Genomic DNA, 27,247 nt, shown 5'->3' with positions numbered 1-27,247 from the left:
TTCGCTCAAATTAATGGGGAAATCGTCGCTTTCTCGGTCCGAATCGCTCTCGCTGCTGGTGGCCATGATTGTAAACAATGTGCAGATGTGAGGAGCTCCACAACCTGTGATGTCACGCTACTCGTCTGCTACTTCCAGTACAGGCAAGGCTTTTTTTATCAGCGACCAAAAGTTGCGAACTTTATCATCGATGTTCTCTACTAAATCCTTTCAGCAAAAATATGGCAATATCGCGAAATGATCAAGTATGACACATAGAATGGACCTGTTATCCCCATTTAAATAAGAAAATCGCATTTCAGTAGGCCTTTAGCAATCATGTTTGCAGCATCTTGGTTGTGTAAGGGTTGCATCTGTGTCTGGTATGTAATGGACATTTGTGCTCAAAATACTTTGGAGGAGTTGATAGCGTACATGTGATACAAATATTAATTAAAGTTGTGTAATCATTATACAAACGATCAATGACTTAAGCAATTGGTTGCTAAGTCTAAGATGTTTGGCTTAATGGCGGTCAAGTCTTTCAACCAATTTTGCTCACATTTCACGTACATTTGCGTGTCAGTGCCCTACAAGCGTGGACTAAATTCTGTGGTGATTTGGCTTAATAGCCTAAAGCACAGGTGCCAAACTCAAGGCCCGGGGGCCAAATTTGGCCCACGATATGATTTAATTAAGATATGATGTGGATATGGCGTGGCCTGACGTATCATTTTATGTGGTCCGTCGTACTATTTTATATATCAATCAATCAATCAATGTTTATTTATATAGCCCTAAATCGCAAGTGTCTCAAAGGGCTGCACAAGCCACAACGACATCCTCGGTACAGAGCCCACATAAGGGCAAGGAAAAACTCACCCCAGTGGGACGTCGATGTGAATGACTATGAGAAACCTTGGAGAGGACCGCATATGTGGGTAACCCCCCCTCTAGGGGAGACCGAATGCAATGGATGTCGAGTGGGTCTGACATAATATTGTGAGAGTCCAGTCCATAGTGGATCCAACATAATAGTGAGAGTCCAGTCCATAGTGGGTCAGCAGGACCCCATAACCCGCTTTGTCATTTTCTGTTGTATACCGCTTCATTTTATGTGGCCTGCAGTGTTATTTTATGTGGCCCGCCGCACCATTTTATGTTATATGCGGCTTCATTTTATGTGGTCCGCCGCAACATTTTATGCAATCCACTGCATCATTTTATGTAGCCCACCGTACCATTTTGTGTAGCCTGCCGCATTGATTTACGTGGTCCGCCACATCATTTTATATGGCCCGCTGCATCATTTTAGGTGGTGTGTCACATCATTTTATGTGGCCTGCCTGGTCATTTTATGTTATATGCAGCTTCATTTTATGTGACCCGCCGCACCATTTTGTGTAGCCCACAGCATTAATTTACGTGGTCATCACATCATTTTGTATGGCCCGCTGCATCATTTTATGTTGTGTGCATCATCATTTTACAAAACCCAAAACAAGCGAAGTTGGCACGTTGGGTAAATGGTAAATAAAAACAGAATACAATGATTTGCTGTGGCTACGAAAGTAGCTTACCACCACCAGGTGTGAATGAATGATGGGTTCTCACTTCTGTGAAGCGCTTTGAGTGTCTAGAAAAGCGCTATATAAATATAATTCATTATTATTATTATTATTATTTTGAACTTTGCGCTTAGAACAATCCGGATGGTTCTCTTCCTCTTTGGTCCGGAGGACACGACGTCCACAGTTTCCAAAAACAATTTGAAATGTGGACTCGCCAGACCACAGAATACTTTTACACTTTGTATCAGTCCATCTTAGATGAGCTCGGGCCCAGCGAAGCCGGCGGCGTTTCTGAGTGTTGTTGATAAATGGCTTTCGCTTTGCATAGTAGAGTTTTAACTTGCACTTACAGATCTAGCGACTAACTGTAGTTACAGACAGTGGTTTTCTGAAGTGTTTCTGAGCCAATGTGGTGATATCTTTTACACACTGATGTCGCCTTTTGCTGCATTACCGCCTGAGGGATCGAAGGTCCTAATATCATCGCTTACGTGCAATGATTTTTCCAGATTCTCTGAACCTTTTGATGACATTACAGACCGTAGATGGTGAAATCCCTAAATTCCTTGCAATAGCTCATTGATGAATGTTGTTCTTAAACTGTTAGACAATTTGCTCACGCATTTGTTCACAAAGTGGTGACCCTCGCCCCACCTGTTCCCAATTAGCCTGTTCACCTGTCGGATGTTCCAAATAAGTGTTTGATGAACATTCCTCAACTTTCTCAGTCTTTTTTGCCACTTGTGCCAACTTTTTTGAATCAAATTCCAAATGAGCTAATATTTTCAAAAAATAACAAAGTTTTCCAGTTCGAACGTTAAATATCTTGTCTTTGCAGTGTATTCAATTGAATATAGGTTGAAAAGGATTTGCAAATCATTGTATTCTGTTTTTATTTACGATTTACACAACGTACCAACTTCACTAGTTGTGGGTTTTGTATGTGAAATGCCACATTATTTTATATGGTCTGCCACATCATTTATGTGGCCTGCAAAAAAAGGCTGGAAATAATAATAAATCACATTATGACAAAATGCGTGTATTATATTTTCAATTTTGATAGAAAACTGTACCAATTGCATATGTTGTTCACTTTAATAGTATCTGATCCTGCAACAAGCAAAGCAAGTTATCCATCAATCTGTCAGTATACATTTTAGTAACCAAAAATAGTTTCCTATGCAACTTGCGTAACACGGCTATTATACATTTATATGTATACTGTATATATTCACTGACGGCAGCCATAATTGCGAAGTGGCCCTCATTAAAAACAAGTTTGACACATCTGGTAAAGTCTTTCATGGAGTGCATTGATCTTAGGGGATGAAACAATAAACACTATTACTGATAACCGCAGTAAAACTCCCGATAGTTAAAAATAATGATAGGCAGCACAGGATGGATGCATTTTTTTCCAAATGTTCACCACTGTATGTGCATCAGTTCAGAAGTATAAGAGTTGGCTTTTAATGACGACATACATACTGCACACATATGGCTTTAAATTGTTACACACAACCTTGTCAATACTACTTTAGCCTGTGCTCCCAAGTCCAAAACACACAGTGGAACCACAGAATGAGTCACCCACACATCCGCCCCCACTTTCATCAGCTTCCTTGCAGCCCCTTCAGCCTGCTGGCACACCTTGCCTAATGGATTTTCGAATGCAGGTACACAATTTATTTTCAAACTTGACAGCTATTTTCTTTTGCATTCACAGACGGGGGCTCGGTCACCGAGTGGTTTGCTCGTGTTGGAAACAAAGCATAGACACTCTGCCAGAACTTGATTGAAAAGGTCAAATAAGAGCGTTTCCCCATGGAGGATTGTGAAAGGCAACCAAGCATTATTTCATTCACACCGTCTTTTGTGCAGTTTTTTACCGACACTATGTACTGCATTTCTATTTTTGAAGCAGTGTCCACTCAGAGTACAAGTGACGTGCATATGAAGGAATGGGATTTACATTATTGTACTATTGTAACGATACCAATATTTTGGTACCGGTACCAAAATTATTTCGATACTTATCGGCACTTTTCTAAATACATGGGACCACAAAAAAATTGCATTATTGGCTTTATTTTAACAAATAATCTTAGGGTACATTAAACATATGTTTCTTATTGCAGTTAAGTCCTTAAATAAAATAGTGAACATACAAGACAACTTGTCTTTTAGTAGTAAGTAAACACACAAAAGGCTACTAATTAGTCTGCTGACATATGCAGTAACATATTGTATCATATTTCATTCTATTATTTTGTCAACATTAATAAGGACAAGTGGTAGAAAATTAATTATTAATCTACTTGTTCATTTACTGTTAATATCTGCTGACTTTCTCTTTTAACATGTTCTGTCTACACTTCTGTTAAAATGTAATAATCACTTATTCTTCTGTTGTTTGATACTTTACATTAGTTTTGGATGATACCACAAATTTGGGTATCAATCCGATACCATATCATACATTGGCCATATTCAAAGTCCTCATGTGTCCAGGGACATATTTCCTGAGTTTATAAACATAATATACATCTTAAAAAAACGATGTGGTGTGATGCCAAAAAATATTGACGTAATAATAGTAGTATCGACTAGATACGTGCCTGATAATAATAATAATAATAATAATAATAATAACTGGGATTTATATAGCGCTTTTCTAAGTACCCAAAGTCGCTTTACATGTAGAACCCATCAATCATTCACACCTGGTGGTGGTAAGCTACTTTCATAGCCACAGCTGCCCTGGGGTAGACTGTTGGAAGCGTGGCTGCAATTTGCGCCAACGGCCCCTCCGACCACCACCTATCATTCATCATTCAGTTCACCGGTGTGAGTGGCACCGGGGGCAAAGGATGAAGTGTACCGCCCAAGGACACAAGAGCAGCGATTTTTGGATGGTAAGAGGCGGGGAGCGAACCTGCAACCCTCAGGTTTCTGGCACGGTTGCTCTACCCACTACGCCATGCCGCCGGCCCAATATCCTGGTACGATATCATTAAAGTGGATGTTAGGTGTAGATCCACCAATGGCATTTGTTTACATTTTGACGCCGGTGAGCTACGGTGTGTCGTAAATGGTAAATGGGTTGTACTTGTATAGCGCTTTTCTACCTTTTTTAAGGAACTCAAAGCGCTTTGACACTATTTCCACATTCACCCATTCACACACACTTTCACACACTGATGGCGGGAGCTGCCATGCAAGGCACTAACCAGGACCCATCAGGAGCAAAGGTGAAGTGTCTTGCTCAAGGACACAACGGACGTGACTAGGATGGTGGGGATTGAACCAGTAACCCTCAGATTGCTGGCACGGCCACTCTCCCAACTTCGCCACGCCGTCCCAGTGAAGCATATTTAGATATTCCTCGTCCTGCGGGGATGATACTTGTAAGAAACGTACTTTATTTGTCGCCATGGAGACCAGGATTAGTGATTTAGAAGTAGCTAAAACACTGCTGACGGCGGATGGACGTTAGCCGCTAGCTAGCTAGCCATGTATTAAAGCACCTCTTCCTGAGGGCGTTTCAGTGTTATAACTTCACCTTTATCGTTAGTTTTTAAGCCAAAATGCGTCTGTTCTCCCTTTTCTGTCTACACGCTGTGTCTGCTTGTAAGTACTCCGTGATTGTGTGCCGTCGAACATGCTCGTTTGCTTGTAAACCAGCAATGTCACGACGTGACTTTGACGCGGGGGGTGCGGCATCGATACGTTTCAGAGACAGTATCGTACCGAAAATGATTCATTAGTATCACGGTACTATACCGGTATACCGTACAACCCTATATTGTACTATAGTATAAATATATTATACGAGGCTATTCTGGTGTCAGGTGAGCAGGGTTTGAATCATGTTACAAGCAGCACGTAATTGACTGCGATTTCCTACCGTCCTCCCCATGCCACAGCGGAGTGTCTTCTAATTAACTACAGAGCTCTTGACAGCATGTTGCCACCTCCATCTGGGCCCCACTTGAAAGAAGCGCCACGTCTTGAAGGTTCCCGTCACATCCACTGTTCTGCGGACGGTGCGACATGTCCGCCGTTGACTCCGCCATTTTCTTCCAATCAAGCTCAGAGAAGTCGGTGAGGGACAGCTTTGGCTGGACATGTGTATTTTGGAGGGATCGACGGACAAGAGTCAAAGCGAGGCGCCGAATGGAGGAAGTAACAGCATGAGAGGGAGAGAGACGGAGAGATGTTGATAAGACTGTTGTCTTATCTGCCACGCTCGGCTTTATTATCTGCCTGGCTTGGAGAGTGATGTCTTCCTACAACAGAGCCGGAGCCCGAGGACGGCTGTCTTATTGCAGCGCTCATTTCTCATCATTTATTACAAAGAAAAACACGCACACAGACAATTAAAAGAGTCTGAGTTTGACAATGTAGTGGGTTTGTGGTGGATAAACAAAACAGCCTCACAGTAGAGCTTACAGTGGATAGAATTGCATCATGCTAAAAAAAAAATGGTGCTTAAAGTGTAGGTCTGCAAGGGAAGGGTAGATTCAGACTTAGACAAACTTTAATGATCCACAAATCAAATCAAATCAACTTTATTTATAAAGCACATTTAAAATTTACTACAGGGGTAGCCAAAGTGCTGTACAATGGGCAGGTTAAAAGATAATACGAGAACCAAGCAAACACAACACAACACAAACAGAGCACAATAAAAAATAAATAAATAAAATAAATAGAACATAAAAACATAAAAACAGGTTCACAGCAGGTGTATTATGGGGCGCCATAGCAGGATGGATATCACTAAGTGTTAAAAGCCATGGAATAAAAGTATGTTTTTAAGAGAGATTTAAAAACAGGAAGAGAGGAGGCCTGTCTAACACTCAGAGGTAGGTCGTTCCAGAGTTTGGGAGCAGCAGCGGCGAAAGCTCTGTCACCTCTAAGCTTCAGCCTTGTGTCAGGGACCGTCAGTAGCAGCTGATCGGCTGATCTTAGGGATCGGGTGGGGCAGTAAGGCTGAAGGAGGTTGGAGAGATATGTTGGAGCGAGGTTGTTTAGACATTTAAAAACAAATAGAAGGAGTTTAAAATTGATTCGGTAACGCACAGGGAGCCAGTGAAGGGACGCTAATATAGGGGTGATGTGCTCACGTCTGCGGGTCTGTGTTAGCAGACGAGCAGCAGAGTTCTGCACGAGCTGCAGGCGAGCGAGGGAGGCCTGGCTAATGCCTACGTACAGAGCATTGCAGTAGTCTAGACGAGTCGAGATAAAGGCGTGGATTAATTTCTCAAGATCATGTCTTGATAGAAGCGGTTTCACTTTCGCTATTTGGCGTAATTGATAAAAGCTTTTTTGTACGACGCTGATTTGTTTTTCGAATTTAAAATCTGAGTCGATCTTTACCCCCAGGTTTGTGACACAGTCGCTAAGATACGGGGTCAGAGTGCCGAGGTCAACGTTGGGGGAGGGAGAGCGACTTGGACCGAACAACATAACTTCTGTTTTGTCTTCATTTAGGCTCAGGAAGTTAGCTGAAAGCCAGCCTTTGATGTTGTGCAGGCAGTCAATGAGATGTTGAACCGTGTTATTTTGTGCCATGGGAAAATAGATCTGGCAATCATCGGCATAAAAATGAAATGCAATACCGTACTTCCTAAACACTAGGTGTGTTGAAATTACCCTCTGCATTTGACCCATCCCCTTGTTCCACCCCCTGGGAGGTGAGGGGAGCCGTGAGCAGCAGCAGTGGCCGCGCTCGGGAATCATTTTGGTGATTTAACTCACGACCTACCAATCTCAGGGCGGACACTCTAACCACTAGTCCACTGAGCAGGCTGAGCAGGGTACTGGATTCAGTACTTTCATAGGTTCTGATCGAAGCCCAAATTGCCAAAGTGATTTGTGCTATGTGGTGAGTAGAAACTACGATACCATACAAATATTTATGGATTTTTTTACTCCAATAATAATGTCCCTATTTGTGCATAATTGTACTCAGCATATTTTAGCGTGTGCTCTTCATTTTCTATATTGTGTGATATGACTGCTTCTACACCATAAGGAGACGCATCACACACTTTTGGTTGCATAAGTCTTTCTGATTTTTCAAGTGCCTCTTCATACATAGTCATCCGTATCCAAGGACTTTCTTTCTTCAGTAGAGTGTACTTGGGTTGCAACGGTGCGGATGGATCTTTTAGAAATCGTCAATAATAGTTCAACGTGAACAGGCCCGGCCCTAACCAATCTGGCGCCCTAGGCAAGATTTTAGGTGGCGCCCCCCCACATCGGCAGTGAAGTGTATATACTCACAAGAACCCGAATAGCTTTGTCTTTGACCTTTTTTTTTACTTACAACTATACCTAATATATAAAGGGGTGGAAAAGTGACTATTACCTGCAGGGCAAACATTAGCTAACCAGAGGGCAATAATGTAAACAAAAAACACCTGCTTAAAAGATCTAATACAAATGTCCCTGAGGAATAAGGTGGGAGTACTGTAATTACCTAACGTTACATTTTTATTTTCCATAACAATTTAGCCCCCTCCACAATATTAACCCGACGTTAAAACAGAACTAGCTATTTATTGATTAGCAATTGCCGAATCATGTAACATTAGCTTAATGCTAAAAAGCTAGGTTACTATCACATTCTGTAACAGACAAATAATTTCATGTAGGCTAACGTTACCTACCTGCTACCTCTGTCTTTTCTCGTTTCTCCTATTCTTTTCTCTTTTTCTTCCCTGGGCACCTGACAGTTTTGGCCGTTTTGACATCTTGTGTTGATTTTTTGATGTGTCCAAAAAGAGTCATGATACGGTGTTGTGCCGGAAAACGCACCCCTGCCATAATATGCACCCCCTGACGCGGGAGCGCGCTTACGTCACTCGGTTGCATCACTCGTCTCGAAAAGTATATCTAACTCGGCTGTTGGCTGAAATCGCCTCTTTTAAATCGCCTCTTTCGGCATAAAAAAGTACATAAAGTGAAATAATCCAAGTTTTCTTTACTTGTGCTTTACTTGTGGATGAATTAAAAATGGTGAGCCTTTAATGATTTCGCCGTCAGTCAAGTGGCTGAAATCGCCTCTTTCGGCATAATAAAGTACATAAAGTGAAATTATCCTTACGTGTGGATGGATTCCAAATTGTGAGCATTTAATGATTTTGCCGTCATTAGATCAGATAAGGCGAAAACAATAACCAATTAATATTGGAATATTTGCTGTCCCGAAAATGTAGTATTGTCTACCAATTGACAGCTATACTGTAAAGAATATGTACACCAAAGTAAACCTCTATATGTACTTTTTTAGAGACATCAAGAAGAACGAATGTTTGCTGTTTCATTCGACGTGTTGTCGTGATCCAATACTCGTATTTTAAAAATATGACATTTTCTTTAACTTTAAGGAGCTCATGGGTGGATGGATGAATAAATAAATGAATGCATCTGATGTCTACCTTTGATTTGGTTTTAAGAAGTTTCAAATTGAACATTCACAAATAACGTTACCAAAAGTACCCGAAGTACCAGAGGCGGAGTTATGGGGGGAGGGTGCATTTCCCACCTGCCATAAAATGCACCCCCCATCTATCTCTGGTTAGGAAGGTCCTAGAGACATGAAACTCACCCTGGTTACTCATCATAGCCCCCCGGGTATACACTGAAAACCATGTGAAAATTGGACTACCAGAATTGGAGTTATGGGGGGGTGCATTTCACACCTGCCACAGAATGCACCCCCCATCTATCTCTGGCTAGGAAGGTCCTAGAGACATGAAACTCACCCTGGTTACTCATCATGTCCCCCGGGTATACACTGAAAACCATGTGAAAATTGGACTACCAGAAGTGGAGTTATGGGGGGGGGGGATGCATTTCCCACCTGCCACAGAATGCACCCCCCATCTATCTCTGGCTAGGAAGGTCCTAGAGACATGAAACTCACCCTGGTTACTCATCATAGCCCCCCGGGTGTACACTGAAAACCATGTGAAAATTGGACTACCAGAACTGGAGTTATGGGGGGGGGTGCATTTCCCACCTGCCATAAAATGCACCCCCCATCTATCTCTGGTTAGGAAGGTCCTAGAGACATGAAACTCACCCTGGTTACTCATCATAGCCCCCCCGGTATACACTGAAAACCATGTGATGATCGGACTACCAGAACTGGAGTTATGGGGGGGTGCATTTCCCACCTGCCACAGAATGCACCCCCCATCTATCTCTGGCTAGGAAGGTCATAGAGACATGAAACTCACCCTGGTTACTCATCATAGCCCCCCCGGTATACACTGAAAACCATGTGATGATCGGACTACCAGAACTGGAGTTATGGGGGGGGGCATTTCCCACCTGCCACAGAATGCACCCCCCATCTATCTCTGGCTAGGAAGGTCATAGAGACATGAAACTCACCCTGGTTACTCATCATAGCCCCCCCGGTATACACTGAAAACCATGTGATGATCGGACTACCAGAAGTGGAGTTATGGGGGGGGTGCATTTCCCACCTGCCATAAAATGCACCCCCCATCTATCTCTGGCTAGGAAGGTCCTAGAGACATGAAACTCACCCTGGTTACTCATCATAGCCCCCCGGGTGTACACTGAAAACCATGTAAAAATTGGACTACCAGAATTGGAGTTATGGGGGGGTGCATTTCACACCTGCCACAGAATGCACCCCCCATCTATCTCTGGCTAGGAAGGTCCTAGGGACATGAAACTCACCCTGGTTACTCATCATAGCCCCCCAGGTATACACTGAAAACCATGTGAAAATTGGACTACCAGAAGTGGAGTTATGGGGGGGGGGGATGCATTTCCCACCTGCCACAGAATGCACCCCCCATCTATCTCTGGCTAGGAAGGTCCTAGAGACATGAAACTCACCCTGGTTACTCATCATAGCCCCCCGGGTGTACACTGAAAACCATGTGAAAATTGGACTACCAGAACTGGAGTTATGGGGGGGGGGTGCATTTCCCACCTGCCATAAAATGCACCCCCCATCTATCTCTGGTTAGGAAGGTCCTAGAGACATGAAACTCACCCTGGTTACTCATCATAGCCCCCCCGGTATACACTGAAAACCATGTGATGATCGGACTACCAGAACTGGAGTTATGGGGGGGTGCATTTCCCACCTGCCACAGAATGCACCCCCCATCTATCTCTGGCTAGGAAGGTCATAGAGACATGAAACTTACCCTGGTTACTCATCATATCCCCCCCGGTATACACTGAAAACCATGTGATGATCGGACTACCAGAACTGGAGTTATGGGGGGGGGCATTTCCCACCTGCCACAGAATGCACCCCCCATCTATCTCTGGCTAGGAAGGTCATAGAGACATGAAACTCACCCTGGTTACTCATCATAGCCCCCCCGGTATACACTGAAAACCATGTGATGATCGGACTACCAGAAGTGGAGTTATGGGGGGGGTGCATTTCCCACCTGCCATAAAATGCACCCCCCATCTATCTCTGGCTAGGAAGGTCCTAGAGACATGAAACTCACCCTGGTTACTCATCATAGCCCCCCGGGTGTACACTGAAAACCATGTGATGATCAGACTACCAGAAGTGGAGTTATGGGGGGGGTGCATTTCCCACCTGCCATAAAATGCACCCCCCATCTATCTCTGGCTAGGAAGGTCCTAGAGACATGAAACTCACCCTGGTTACTCATCATAGCCCCCCGGGTGTACACTGAAAACCATGTGAAAATTGGACTACCAGAAGTGGAGTTATGGGGGGGGGTGCATTTCCCACCTGCCATAAAATGCACCCCCCATCTATCTCTGGCTAGGAAGGTGCTAGAGACATGAAACTCACCCTGGTTACTCATCATAGCCCCCCGGGTATACACTGAAAACCATGTGAAAATTGGACTACCAGAATTGGAGTTATGGGGGGGTGCATTTCACACCTGCCACAGAATGCACCCCCCATCTATCTCTGGCTAGGAAGGTCCTAGAGACATGAAACTCACCCTGGTTACTCATCATAGCCCCCCGGGTATACACTGAAAACCATGTGAAAATTAGACTACCAGAAGTGGAGTTATGGGGGGGGGGGATGCATTTCCCACCTGCCACAGAATGCACCCCCCATCTATCTCTGGCTAGGAAGGTCCTAGAGACATGAAACTCACCCTGGTTACTCATCATAGCCCCCCGGGTGTACACTGAAAACCATGTGAAAATTGGACTACCAGAACTGGAGTTATGGGGGGGGGGGTGCATTTCCCACCTGCCATAAAATGCACCCCCCATCTATCTCTGGTTAGGAAGGTCCTAGAGACATGAAACTCACCCTGGTTACTCATCATAGCCCCCCCGGTATACACTGAAAACCATGTGATGATCGGACTACCAGAACTGGAGTTATGGGGGGGTGCATTTCCCACCTGCCACAGAATGCACCCCCCATCTATCTCTGGCTAGGAAGGTCATAGAGACATGAAACTCACCCTGGTTACTCATCAGAGCCCCCCCGGTATACACTGAAAACCATGTGATGATCGGACTACCAGAACTGGAGTTATGGGGGGGGGGGGCATTTCCCACCTGCCACAGAATGCACCCCCCATCTATCTCTGGCTAGGAAGGTCATAGAGACTTGAAACTCACCCTGGTTACTCATCATAGCCCCCCCGGTATACACTGAAAACCATGTGATGATCGGACTACCAGAAGTGGAGTTATGGGGGGGGTGCATTTCCCACCTGCCATAAAATGCACCCCCCATCTATCTCTGGCTAGGAAGGTCCTAGAGACATGAAACTCACCCTGGTTACTCATCATAGCCCCCCGGGTGTACACTGAAAACCATGTGAAAATTGGACTACCAGAAGTGGAGTTATGGGGGGGGGTGCATTTCCCACCTGCCATAAAATGCACCACCCATCTATCTCTGGCTAGGAAGGTCCTAGAGACATGAAACTCACCCTGGTTACTCATCATAGCCCCCCCGGTATACACTGAAAACCATGTGATGATCGGACTACCAGAAGTGGAGTTATGGGGGGGGGTGCATTTCCCACCTGCCATAAAATGCACCCCCCATCTATCTCTGGCTAGGAAGGTCCTAGAGACATGAAACTCACCCTGGTTACTCATCATAGCCCCCCGGGTGTACACTGAAAACCATGTGAAAATTGGACTACCAGAACTGGAGTTATGGAGGGGGTGCATTTCCCACCTGCCACAGAATGCACCCCCCATCTATCTCTGGCTAGGAAGGTCATAGAGACATGAAACTCACCCTGGTTACTCATCATAGCCCCCCCTGTATACAGTGAGAACCATGTGAAAATTGGACCTCCAGAGGTGGAGTTATTTGCATTTTCAGGCAGGACGTTCAGGCCAGCTGCCTGAGAATGCACCCCCTATGTTTTTCTTGGTATGTACAGTGTCCCCAGCTCTTGGTACATGGGACTTCTCTAACAAAGTTTACCTCACAATAGAGATAAAGTCCCTGTCACACCAAACATCATAAATACATCGGTATTACGATAATATAATCTGAAACCAGTCTTGTAATTAAATAGGTTTTTTCAGGTCAGAGGAGAAGAAATATAATTTCTTATCAAACAAGGTATAATGCAATTTATTTTAATACAAACAAATAACAAAATCCACCAATAGTTAAATAATTTATATATACAATATTCAAAGTCAAACGTCAAATAAAGTGAACACAAAGACAATCAATCAATCAATCAATCAATCAATGTTTATTTATATAGCCCTAAATCACAAGTGTCTCAAAGGGTTGCACAAGCCACAACGACAGCCTCGGTACAAAGCCCACATAAGGGCAAGGAAAACTCACCCCAGTGGGACGTCGATGTGAATGACTATGAGAAACCTTGGAGAGGACCGCATATGTGGGTAACCCCCCCCCCCCTCTAGGGGAGACCGAAAGCAATGGATGTCGAGTGGGTCTGACATAATATTGTGAGAGTACAGTCCATAGTGGATCTAACATAATAGTAAGAGTCCAGTCCATAGTGGGGCCAGCAGGACACCATCCCGAGCGGAGACGGGTCAGCAGCGCAGAGATGTTCCCAACCGATGCACAGGCGAGCGGTCCACCCCGGGTCCCGACTCTGGACAGCCAGCACTTCATCCATGGCCACCGGACCTGTGCCCCCCGCCCCCTCCACAAGGGAGAGGGGAGCAGAGGAGGAAAAAAAAGAAACGGCAGATCAACTGATCTAAAAAGGGGGTTAGGGTGTGTGCATCGGTTGGGAACATCTCTGCGCTGCTGACCCGTCTCCGCTCGGGATGGTGTCCTGCTGACCCCACTATGGACTGGACTCTTACTATTATGTTAGATCCACTATGGACTGTACTCTCACAATATTATGTCAGACCCACTCGACATCCATTGCTTTCGGTCTCCCCTAGAGGGGGGGGGTTACCCACATATGCGGTCCTCTCCAAGGTTTCTCATAGTCATTCACATCGACGTCCCACTGGGGTGAGTTTTCCTTGCCCTTATGTGGGCTTTGTACCGAGGATGTCGTTGTGGCTTGTGCAGCCCTTTGAGACACTTGTGATTTAGGGCTATATAAATAAACATTGATTGATTGATTGATTGATTGATTGTCTTTGTGTTCACTTTATTTGACGTTTGACTTTGAATATTGTATATATAAATTATTTAACTATTGGTGGATTTTGTTATTTGTTTGTATTAAAATAAATTGCATTATACCTTGTTTGATAAGAAATTATATTTCTTCTCCTCTGACCTGAAAAAACCTATTTAATTACAAGACTGGTTTCAGATTATATTATCGTAATACCGATGTATTTATGATGTTTGGTGTGACAGGGACTTTATCTCTATTGTGAGGTAAACTTTGTTAGAGAAGTCCCATGTACCAAGAGCTGGGGACACTGTACATACCAAGAAAAACATAGGGGGTGCATTCTCAGGCAGCTGGCCTGAACGTCCTGCCTGAAAATGCAAATAACTCCACCTCTGGAGGTCCAATTTTCACATGGTTCTCATTGTATACAGGGGGGGCTATGATGAGTAACCAGGGTGAGTTTCATGTCTCTATGACCTTCCTAGCCAGAGATAGATGGGGGGTGCATTCTGTGGCAGGTGGGAAATGCACCCCCCCATAACTCCAGTTCTGGTAGTCCGATCATCACATGGTTTTCAGTGTATACCGGGGGGCTATGATGAGTAACCAGGGTGAGTTTCATGTCTCTAGGACCTTCTTAGCCAGAGATAGATGGGGGGTGCATTTTATGGCAGGTGGGAAATGCACCCCCCCCATAACTCCACGTCTGGTAGTCCAATTTTCACATGGTTTTCAGTGTACACCCGGGGGGCTATGATGAGTAACCAGGGTGAGTTTCATGTCTCTAGGACCTTCTTAGCCAGAGATAGATGGGGGGTGCATTTTATGGCAGGTGGGAAATTCACCCCCCCATAACTCCAGTTCTGGTAGTCCGATCATCACATGGTTTTCAGTGTATACCGGGGGGGCTATGATGAGTAACCAGAGTGAGTTTCATGTCTCTATGACCTTCCTAGCCAGAGATAGATGGGGGGTGCATTCTGTGGCAGGTGGGAAATGCACCCCCCCCACCCCCCATAACTCCACTTCTGGTAGTCCGATCATCACATGGTTTTCAGTGTATACCGGGGGGGCTATGATGAGTAACCAGGGTGAGTTTCAAGTCTCTATGACCTTCATAGCCAGAGATAGATGGGGGGTGCATTTTATGGCAGGTGGGAAATTCACCCCCCCATAACTCCACTTCTGGTAGTCCGATCATCACATGGTTTTCAGTGTATACCGGGGGGGCTATGATGAGTAACCAAGGTGAGTTTCATGTCTCTATGACCTTCCTAGCCAGAGATAGATGGGGGGTGCATTTTATGGCAGGTGGGAAATGCACCCCCCCCATAACTCCACTTCTGGTAGTCCAATTTTCACATGGTTTTCAGTGTACACCCGGGGGGCTATGATGAGTAACCAGGGTGAGTTTCATTTTCTCTAGGACCTTCCTAACCAGAGATAGATGGGGGGTGCATTTTATGGCAGGTGGGAAATGCACCCCCCATAACTCCGCCTCTGGTACTTCGGGTACTTTTGGTAACGTTATTTGTGAATGTTCAATATGAAACTTCTTAAAACCAAATCAAAGGTAGATATCAGATGCATTCATTTATTTATTCATCCATCCACCCATGAGCTCCTAAAGTTAAAGAAAATGTCATATTTTTAAAATACGAGTATTGGATCACGACAACACGTCGAATGAAGCAGCAAACATTCATTCTTCTTGATGTCTCTAAAAAAGTACATATAGAGGTTTACTTTGGTGTACATATTCTTTACAGTATAGCTGTCAAGGTAGACAATACTACATTTTCGGGACAGCAAATATTCCAATATTAATTGGTTATTGTTTTCGCCTTATCTGATCTAATGACAGCGAAATCATTAAATGCTCACAATTTGGAATCCATCCACACGTAAGGATAATTTCACTTTATGTACTTTATTATGCCGAAAGAGGCGATTTCAGCCACTTGAATGACGGCGAAATCATTAAAGGCTCACAATTTTTAATTCATCCACAAGTAAAGCACAAGTAAAGAAAACTTGGATTATTTCACTTTATGTACTTTTTTATGCCGAAAGAGGCGATTTAAAAGAGGCGATTTCAGCCAACAGCCGAGTTAGATATACTTTTCGAGAATCCACTTCATGTACTTTTTTATGCCGAAAGAGGCGATTTAAAAGAGGCGATTTCAGCCAACAGCCGAGTTAGATATACTTTTCGAGACGAGTGATGCAATCGAGTGACGTAAGCGCGCTCCCGCGTCAGGGGGTGCATATTATGGCAGGGGTGCGTTTTCCGGCACAACACCTGGAAGGGAGGGGGCGCACCGTGCGGGGGGAGGAGGGGGGGCGTAATGTTGTAACAAATAATATTTCTATTAAATAGGCTTTACTTTGCATTTTAATTAACGTGAGATTATTTTTTTGTATTTAGAAATAATAATAACAACTTTTTTTTTTTTTTTTTTCTCCAACATTTGTGGCACTGGCATGGCGCCCCCTGATGGACGGCGCCCTTAGCATTTGCCTATACGGCCTATGCCACGGGCCGGCCCTGAACGTGAACAAAGTTCAGTGGAATATGTATGGCTGGGAGGATTTATTATGCCTTTCACTTTTTGGTGTGTGGGGTGGAGACCTTCACGTCCACAATGTGTACACCCTTACGCCATATCTTTCCAGATGACTTAAGACTTCACCTAGATTTTTTCGATGGTCCTCCCAGGAGCCAGCTGTGATCAGGATGTCATCCAGGAAGCAGGTCACATGGTCTAAGCCGTGCAGGATCTGGCCCTTCACTCCCTGAAAGATAGATGGACAGATGGACAATAACTTTTTTTTTTATACATGAAGAGTTCATGCACAAAAAACGATAAACTCCATTCCGCCAATGTTGAGCTGTGAGTACCATTAAATAGTCTACACTAGTGTTACCAATATGTTGGTACCGGTATCAAAATGATTGTGTGACCCTGGCCAAGGGTGACCTCTTGGCCAGGTCACCCTTGTGAAAGAGATCTTGATCTCAATGGGTTTCTTATCTGGTTAAATAAATGTTCTATATATTTCGATACTTTTTGGTACTTTTCGATACTTTTTTAAATAAAGGGGACCACAAAAAATTGCATTATTGGCTTTTAACAAAAAAACTTACAGTATATTAAACATCAATCATTGACACTTTAACTTTATTATTGCAAGTTTGTCCTTGAATAAAATAGTGAACTTTCAAGACGTGTCTTTTAGTAGTAAGTAAACAAACAAAGGCTCCTAATTTAGTCTGCTGACATAAGCAGTAACATATTGTGTCATTTTCCATTCTATTATTTTGTCAACATTATGAGAGACAAACTGTAAAAAAAAATATTATTAATCTACTTGTTCATTTACTGTTTATATCTGCTTACTTTCTCTTTTAACATGTTTTATCAACACTTTTGTTAAAATGTAATAATAATTTATTATTCTGTTGTTTGGATGCTTTACATTAGTTTTGGATGATACCACAAATTTGGGTATCAATCCGATACCAAGTAGTTACAGGATCATACATTGGTCATATTCAAAGTCCTCATGTGTCCAGGGACATATTTTCTGAGTTTATAAACATAATATAAATTTTTTTAAAAACGAAAGAAGACGTTGTGATGCCAAAAAATATCAACGTAATCATAGTAGCATTGACTAGATACGCTATTGTACTTGGTGTCATTACAGTGGATGTTAGGTATAGATCCACCAATGGCGTTTGTTTACATTTTGACGGTATATTATCGAATATGATTCACTAGTATCGCGGTACTATACTAATACCGGTATACCGTACAACCCTAGTCTACACCATTCTCTACCAGGAGGTAATATCAAATTTTCGGCAAAAGCGACTCATCTTTTGCATTTCACTGTTGAATATTCTGTTTTACTTCAGAAACCGACAAGCGACTTGGTCTTTTTGTGGCAATAACAGACAAATCTATCAGGACCATTGAAAGTTGATGACGTTATTCCACATCAGCGTCCATGTTCGCTTCCTTCATGTCTGTTTTGCCGTGATTATAACTAAATTAAAGCATCATTAATGAGTAACTTTGATGAAATCAGTGTGCGTGTGGTGCCCTTGCCTACTGGTTGCATAAGGAGATTCTGTCCTGATAAATCTGAGTAGTCTATGAGCAAGAAAGGTCGACAGTGCGATCAGAAAGATCCTGTCTATTGCCTGTGTACAGGATGTACAGGAGCCATGTGTATAGCCACTATACTCTCTCAAATGACGAATTGAATGAACTGTGTGTTTAATCTGCCGTATTCGAACACTGATACGGTAAAACTAGATGCCATACTGTTGTCCCACATGGATCATCCAAAATAGGTGTTTGTTCGGATTAAATTAATTCATTACAATGATGCAATAAGTATTTCTCTGTAAAAAATGATGTTTTCACAATTTTTTTAGAGCCAGGCTGGCACCATAATATATTAAAGTTGTTTGGAATTAACCGTTTTTGCTGAACATTTTGTACAAAATGATCAAAATGCCCTTTTTGTAATTAATCAGATTTTGTTAGACACGATTCAATTTCATTGATTGATTGATTGAAACTTGTATTAGTATGTTGCACAGTGAAGTACATATTCCGTACAATTGACCACTAAATGGTAACACCCGAATAAGTTTTTCAACTTGTTTAAGTCGGGGTCCACTTAAATTGATTCATGATACAGATGTATACTATTTTCATAATACAGTCATCACACAAGATAATCATCACAGTATAGAAATTGAATTATTTACATTATTTACAATCCGGGGTGTGGGATATGGAGGGGGGGGGGGGGGGGGGGCGGGAGGGGGGTCAGTTTGGTTGGTATCAACACTTCAGTCATCAACAATTGCATCATCAGAGAAATTGACATTGGAACAGTGTGGGTCTGACTTGGTAGGATATGTACAGCAAGTATTGGACACAGAGAGAGAGATCAGAAATTATAAGAAAAAGTGACTACATTTGGTTTACATTTGATTATTTACAATCCAAAGAGGTATGATGAGGATGGGAGGGTGTTAGTTTAGGGTTGAAGTTGCCTGGAGGTGTTCTTTCAGTGTGGTTTTGAAGGAGGATAGAGATGCCCTTTTTTTTTACACCTGTTGGGAGTGCATTCCACATTGATGTGGCATAGAAAGAGAATGAGTTAAGACCTTTGTTAGATCGGAATCTGGGTTTAAGGTGGTTAGTGGAGCTCCCCCTGGTGTTGTGGTTATGGCGGTCATTTACGTTACGGAAGTAGTTTGACAGTACTTCGGTATCAGGGAGGTGTAGCGGATTTTATAGACAAGGCTCAGTGCAAGTTGTTTTACTCTGTCCTCCACCCTGAGCCAGCCCACTTTGGAGAAGTGGGTAGGAGTGAGGTGGGATCTGGGGTGGAGGTCTAGAAGTAATTTGACTAGCTTGTTCTGGGATGTTTGGAGTTTAGATTTGAGGGTTTTGGAGGTGCTAGGGTACCAGGAGGTGCATGCGTAAGCGAAAAAGGGTTGAACTAGAGTTCCTGCCAGAATCTTCATGGTGCTTTTGTTGACCAGAGAGGAGATTCTATAGAGAAATCTCGTTCGTTGGTTGACCTTTTTGATTACCTTGGTTGCCATTTTATCACAGGAAAGATTAGCCTCTAGAATGGAACCTAGGTAGGTGACCTCATCCTTCCTGACGATAACAATGTCACTCACTTTTATAGTGAAGTCACTGACTTTCTTAAGGTTGATGTGGGACCCAAACAGGATGGATTCCGTTTTACCCAAGTGTATGGATAGCTTGTTGTCAGCTAGCCAGGTGCAAATTCTACAGAGTTCAGCACTGAGGATTTTCTCCACCTGTGACTTGCCCTTGCCGGATACCAGCAGGGCCGAGTCATCCGCAAACAAAAACAATTCACAGTCGCATGCTGATGACATGTCGTTTATGTATATTAGGAACAGTAAAGGCCCTAATATACTGCCTTAGGGTACTCCACAGCTTACTGAGAGGGGGGGGGGACACAGTGCCGTTCAACTTAACCACCTGTTTCCTCCCCTCCAAGTAAGATTGCATCCATATTCAACCCATATTAGTTACATAAAAAGTGATTTACTCAAAACAATGAACATGGATTTATCGGTTTTGCACCTGAATGGATTCACGTTGCTTCGCCTCTCTATCGCGCGATCAGTGACCACCAAGCATGGTGGAACATCTTAGCGAAATAACATGATCAGTGAACCATAAAGACATAAACATGTAAGAAATGTGGGTTCGTACATACGGAATAGGGTGTACATTGTATCGGTATAATTACATATAATCATGCATAATTAGGATGAAATTAGATGTGTTTTCTGTGGTTAAAAAACAAAACAAGTATTTAAAAAACGCAAATCTGCTGGTTGCAAATGTTACACGGCTCGAAAGATGGGCCAACTCTTTCGTTGTGCGACACATTTATTTTTCAGGATCAACCTGCAAAACAATTAACACAGCGTTACAACCGGAGCTTGATGCATCTGTTTTTTTCATATCACGTACTGACAGACTTCTTCTACAAAATACAATGTCTGGAGTTGAACAATTTTACAAGTATTCCAAAAATATATTTATGTATACACCTACACATACATATATACACACAAAAAACATTTTTACTGTTTTTAATCACTGTTTCATAATCTATGGATTGTATTTATCACTTATGTCATTTTATCATTACTTGTACTCAACCTACTGTTCAATGTGCGACTGTAAATCTTCTGCCTTAGCACACACTAACTGTAGTTTAGCTTTGACACACATATCTGGTGTGCTTATGAGCAATGCAACACTCAAAAGTTCGTTTAGCATGTCCTTGTAACATAAATGGCATTTAATATTATATTTTCAAGTATCTCTGAGGATTTATGTCGTGAACTTACTCTTAAACTAAAGCTAACTGTATTTTGCTTCGTCACCGTGGTTACCCTCGGACCAACGTCCGCCATCTTAGAAAATACCCTGAATGCGACTCGTTTTTAACTCATAACATTCACAAAACAGACCTTAGCTTAACATTGCTTACTCTAAAAGGTACAGAATAAATTATACAACTGCTTGTATGTGTTATCTGCAAACCAGCTTACCTGCAAAACAATTAACACAGCGTTACAACCGGAGCTTGATGCATCTGTTTTTTTCATATCACGTACTGACAGACTTCTTCTACCGCGCCAGCTACTGATACCAACGGCACCAAGCGCCCTCTGCTGGTGTAACTAAATATCGCCTGCTGCATAGAAATACATAGAAAACCTTGACATCACAAAAAATTTGTCAAGACTTGGACTATGGAGTGGTTGTTTTCCCGAGATGCAAGTGAACTTGGACCGGACATGGCGTGAAGGTAGTGACATCTTTTAATTTTAACACTCAAAAGGAACAAACAAAAGGCGCTCACAACGGAGGTACAAAACGTGGCTATGAAAATAAAACACTAGCACGAAGGCAGAACTATGAACATAAAACAAAACTTCCAAACTATGACCTGAATAAAGAGAACTTACTTGGAACGAGAAAAGGACATGAAAAGAGCAGCATGGATCATCAACAAGGGTGTGTAGAGAGTGATGTCGCCAGAAAGACAGCCTGGCAACTGGAAGCTTAAATAATAGTGACATGATCAGTGACAGCAGGTGCGTGACTCAAAATGTGAAAACGTGAGACAGGTGCATGACATGAGGATGTGAACCAGGTGAAACTAATGGTTGCTATGGTGACAAAAGAAACAAAAGAGCACAAAAAGACCAAAAACAAAACCGAACATGACTAAAACAAAACATGATCACACAGACATGACAGAGCCCCTCCCTTAAGGACAGATACCAGATGTCCATAAAATAAAAACAAAACAATGATCAAGAGCCATAGGAGGGCGGGAGGGGGACTTGGCGGTGGATCGCCAGACCACATTTCCCCGAATACACCAGGGCAGAATCAGATGGTGGCGACGCGTAGACCGCCGCTGTACCTGACGAGGTGGGCGACCCGGGAAGGGCCACATCCATGGCCAACAAGGAGGTCGGCGTACCTGGCGTGGCGGACGCCCATGGAATGGCCACATCCTTGGCCGACGAGGAGGTGGGGGCATTGTCGTCGTCGTCGTTGCAGGCGGCGAAGCTTGGCGTGATGGGTCGTGGCGTGGCGAAGCTTGGCGTGGCGCGTCAGACGGCGAAGCTTGGCGTGGCGCGTCAGACGGCGAAGCGCGTCTTGGTATGGCGGGTCTTGGCCTTGGCATGGAGGGTCTTGGTCTTGGCATGGAGGGTCTTGGTCTTGGCATGGAAGGTCTTGGTCTTGGCATGGAGGGTCTAGGTTTTGGCTTGGAGGGCCTTGGTCTTGGCTTGGAGGGTCTTGGTCTTGGCTTGGAGGGTCTTGGTCTTGGCTTGGGTCTTGCCGTCGTGGAGCTGCGACTGGCGGCACTTGGCGTCGTGGAGCTGCGACTGGCGGCACTTGGCGTCGTGGAGCTGCGACTGGCAGCACTTGGCGTCGTGGAGCTGCGACTGGCGACACTTGGCGTGGAGCTGCTAGACATGTTGTTAGCCTTGGAGCAGGGCGTGGAGCTAGCCGTGGCGTAGGTGCTAGCCGTGGTGCAGGTGGAGGTGGCCTAGCTGGGGGTTGCAGCTTGGCAGGCCGAAAAACCGGTGGTGGCGGCTGTGCTGGAGGCTGTGGCTTGGCGTGACGATGCTGAGCCACCCCACCTGAACAGTTCCCAGCTCTAGCTCCCCCCTCAAGGAGCGGATACCAGACGCGCTCCCCGTGGTCTGGAACCGTTTTTTGGGGTGGGTGGAGGGAGGTCATGAGGGGGGCAGAATCCTCCCCATTAAATTGTCCAAAATGTCTTTTTTCATCCTGGGATTGAGTGGGTGAAAAAAAAAAGTTGTGACTTGGGCGTGGCTTGAGTCCTGGGGGGCGGGGCATGAAATTCAGATGGCTGTGACTGATTTGCTATGATTTTTAGAAACATGTTTTGATAATGTTCTATCTTGGACTTAGAGTCTTTTGCTGGGGGCGGGTGATCAAAAGGAAAAAGAGTTCAGAAAAAAAAAACCTTGATCTGTGATGTCATCCTGGAGCTGCGGGGCTGGCAGCAGCCTGCTTCCGCCCGGAGTGGGAGGAGCCTGCGGGAGCGCCGCGTGCTGTCCGCTCGCCTTCCCTGACGTCCTTGGTCTGGAGCGGCGCTTCCGGGACTGCGGTGACGCAGCGCCGTCCTCGGGCCAAATGGAGCTAATTGGAATTAGCTTGCCATTTGGACCCCACGTCAGATCTCGCTCCGCCATGGCTCCTAGCGACTCCCACTTTCCTTCCTCGTCCAAATTCCTTGCGGGAAAGCAATTTGCTGGCGACATAATGTCAATACGTGGACCTTGGGTTGTGTTTTCCCGGAATGCAAAGGAAAGTTGGCGCGGGCAAGGCGTGAATGTGAGTACATATTTATTTTAACACTAACAAACTAAAGGCGCTTACAGCGGAGGTACAAAACGTGGCTATGAAAATAAGACACTAGCACGAAGGCAGAACTATGAACATAAAACAAAACTTGCAAACTTTGGCCTGAATAAAGAGAACTTACTTGGAACGAAAAAAGGACATGAAAAAGAGCAGCATGGATCATCAACAAGGGTGTGTAGAGAGTGATGTCGCCAGAAAGACAGCCTGGCAACTGGAAGCTTAAATAATAGTGACATGATTAGTGACAGCAGGTGCGTGACTCAAAATGTGAAAACGTGAGACAGGTGCGTGACATGAGGATGTGAATCAGGTGAAACTAATGGTTGCTATGGTGACAAAACAAACAAAAGTGCACAAAAAGTCCAAAAACAAAACCGAACATGACTAAAACAAAACATGATCACACAGACATGACACAATTAGTCTATAAACAGTATTTAAATCGAGTTTTCTGACCTTAAAGAGTTTTTAATGGGGGGACAACTATTTTAGTCAAAGTAAATCACTTAGTGCCACACAAATGCTGAATTAAGACTGTACTGTACAAGGATCCACAATTTAGTTTTCTTTTAGTTAGAGCAGGGGTGACAAACGTTCACGTTTTATCCGGCCCGCGGGATAAGTTTGCTAAGTATGAAAATGAGCCGAAATTTTTTTAATGAAAGAAACTGCTGTTCTAGATGTGTCCACTAGATGTCGCAATAGCAATTATTTGTATCTTTGTAGATGATGCTACAAAATGAGCATACTACATGAACACCATCCTGTAATTTGATTTTGATATTATTTTTTTATTTTGATGTATTGAAAATTAACACCAATGAGTTTGACTGATGAACATTATCACATCATTTATTCAGAAAGTATAAATAACAACAAATAAAGATAGAATACTACAAACCCCGTTTCCATATGAGTTTGGAAATTGTGTTAGATGTAAATATAAACGGAATACAATGATTTGCAAATCCTTTTCAACCCATATTCAATTGAGGTTTTCGCCTCGCATAGGAGAGTTTTAACTTGCACTTACAGATGTAGCAACCAACTGTAGTTACTGACAATGGGTTTCTGAAGTGTTCCTGAGCCCATGTGGTGATATCCTTTACACACTGATGTCGCTTGTTGACGCAGTACAGCCTGAGGTCACAAGCTTAGCTGCTTACGTGCAATGATTTCTCCAGATTCTCTGAACCTTTTAATGGTATTACGGACCGTAGATGGTGAAATCCCTAAATTCCTTGCAATAGCTGGTTGAGAAAGGTTTTTCTTAAACTGTTCAAAAATTTGCTCACGCATTTGTTGACAAAGTGGTGACCCTCGCCCCATCCTTGTTTGTGAATGATTGAGCATTTCATGGAATCTACTTTTATACCCAATCATGGCACCCACCTGTTCCCAATTTGCCTGTTGACCTGTGGGATGTTCCAAATAAGTGTTTGAAGAGCATTCCTCAACTTTATCAGTATTTATTGCCACCTTTCCCAACTTCTTTGTCAGTAGCTCGTCGTTACAACGTAGAACTGTAGGTGGCAGTATGCATTGTAAATCCATCTAAGGCCATGTCTACACTAAGTCGAATAATTATTTAGCCTAAGCCCCTTTTCAGCCACACTAAACCAGCGTTTAAGGTCCCCCTCCTCGGACAAATTTTTACACGGGTAAGTCAGCCGTGTATTTCTTGAATCTCCGGCACTTAGCTTTGTACGGACTCATTCATCGTTTACAAAGTGAGTTCGGAGAGGAAGTGAGGCCAGAAAGACCGCGCCCCATACAGGAAGTGACATCAGAAAGAACACGCCACAGCTTCATAACAAAGATGGAGGCGGATCATGCAGACATGCCCGTGTTTCTCCTTCTTGTACATGTACAGGCACTTTTGGAAATCACGAATCAATACCTTAAGAGAAGGCAACAGGTGATTGCAGCTATTTCAGATAGGGATGATGTTTGATAAGAAATTATGAGTTTGAGCCTATTATTGAATCCTCTTATCGAACCGATTCCTTATGGATTCTCTTATCGAGTCCATATAGGTTGTTGTATATGGAAGAAAACAAATCACTTCACATTCTCTACTGCTCGCTACTATAGTATTACCGTATCTGAGTTATTGTGCAGAAATGTGGGGAAATAACTACAAATGTGCGCTACATTCGTTAACCGTGTTACAAAAAAGATCAATTAAAACTGATACATAATGTTGGATATAGAGAACATACAAACATTTTATTTATTGAGTCAAAAATATTAAAGTTCGATGATTTGGTAAAATTGCAAACAGCTAAATGATGTGTTGCAAACAGCTAAATGATGTGGAGTTAAATGATGGAATGGATTAAGTTAAGAAGTTAAACATTGTACTGATATGATCCAGTTTAAGAGGTTGTTCAAATGAATAGTGCTTACAAAGTACAAAGAAGAAGAATTATGAGAAATACTTACAACCTTATTGAAAATAAGATGTTCTTCATCTCAGTATATTGATAATGACTGAATTAATTAATTACATATTACAAAACTGTTGTATATACTAATTCACAGATGTTTTCTTATAAAAAGGTCAGTAAATGATGTGTATATTTGTAAACGCTATGAAGTGGGAAAGGCGTAGGATTAAATAAGCTTTACTTCTTCCTACTCCTGTAAAGTGAAATGATATGAAACTGTGATGTATAATGATGTGGTCGGATCATGTTTTGTTTAGTTATGTTCTGTTAGTTTTGGACTTCCTTAGTTGTTTTGTGCACTTCGGGGGTTTGTTTTAGTCACCATGGTTACTTATAATTTTCACCTGCCTTGTACGCGCACCTGTTGCTCATCAGAGACTCTATTTAAGCCTGCCTTTTCCGGTCACTCGTCGTGGCTTCATTGTTTGCATTTGCAACAGTTACGTTGGCATTCTGGTTTTCGAGCTTTTGATTCCTGTGCTAAAGTTACCTTAGGTTCTAGTATTCTTGTGCTAAGTAAGTTTTTGCTTTAGCTTCTCGTGCGAACAGCACGCTTTCCTTTTGTTTCGTTCCTGTCTGTTGTAATGTGTATGATTTATGAGAAATAAATCATCTCCTACCTGCACGCTTTCGTCCAAAACCGTCAGTTTTGCGTCCCGGGAACGAACCGCAGCACGCTGCACCCCACCGTGACAAATGACTGAGCTAAGTGACGTCATTTCTTGTGATGTCTCACGGGGCATTTCTTGTCGGAACGGGATTCGTTCCCAGGGATTCGAATAAAGAACCAACTCTTTTTCTTTACTATAGTGGTCTCGATAACGGGTACCGGTTCTCAAAAAGGGATTCGAGTCCGAGGACTCGGTTCTTTTCTTATCGAACAACTGGGAAAACCTGATTCGAGCATCATCCGTAATTTCGGATACTACATATCTCAGACGGCAAGAGAACTTTCGAACAGTTAGCTGTGATTCTACTTACCGGAAAACTTGGTCCCTTCCTCTTGTGGATGTGATCGTGATAGGCAGTGTGTGACTACAAATATTGCTTTATGGATGTGACTGTAAAATGGCCAGTGTGCATAATGCCCGCATCTTCGCTAACTTCGCCATCAGTGCGCAGCTGAAAGATGGAACCATCTCCTC

General features: G+C 43.3%; 1 long non-coding RNA gene across 1 annotated transcript; it reads right to left on the bottom strand.

Moving 5' to 3' along the window:
* Positions 1-6,241: 6,241 nt before the first annotated feature.
* LOC133609245 (uncharacterized) lies at positions 6,242-20,692 on the bottom strand. The gene is made up of 3 exons (XR_009815686.1): positions 20,638-20,692; positions 16,849-16,951; positions 6,242-6,548 (listed from the first exon to the last, which is right to left on the bottom strand). It is a non-coding gene; the product is annotated as an uncharacterized lncRNA (long non-coding RNA).
* Between the last annotated feature and the right edge of the window lie 6,555 nt (positions 20,693-27,247).

Source organism: Nerophis lumbriciformis, linkage group LG07, assembly GCF_033978685.3.
Source record: "Nerophis lumbriciformis linkage group LG07, RoL_Nlum_v2.1, whole genome shotgun sequence".
NCBI classification, from domain to species: domain Eukaryota; kingdom Metazoa; phylum Chordata; class Actinopteri; order Syngnathiformes; family Syngnathidae; genus Nerophis; species Nerophis lumbriciformis.
Note: the sequence above shows the minus strand (reverse complement) of the source record. Positions and strands in the feature narration are given on the sequence as shown.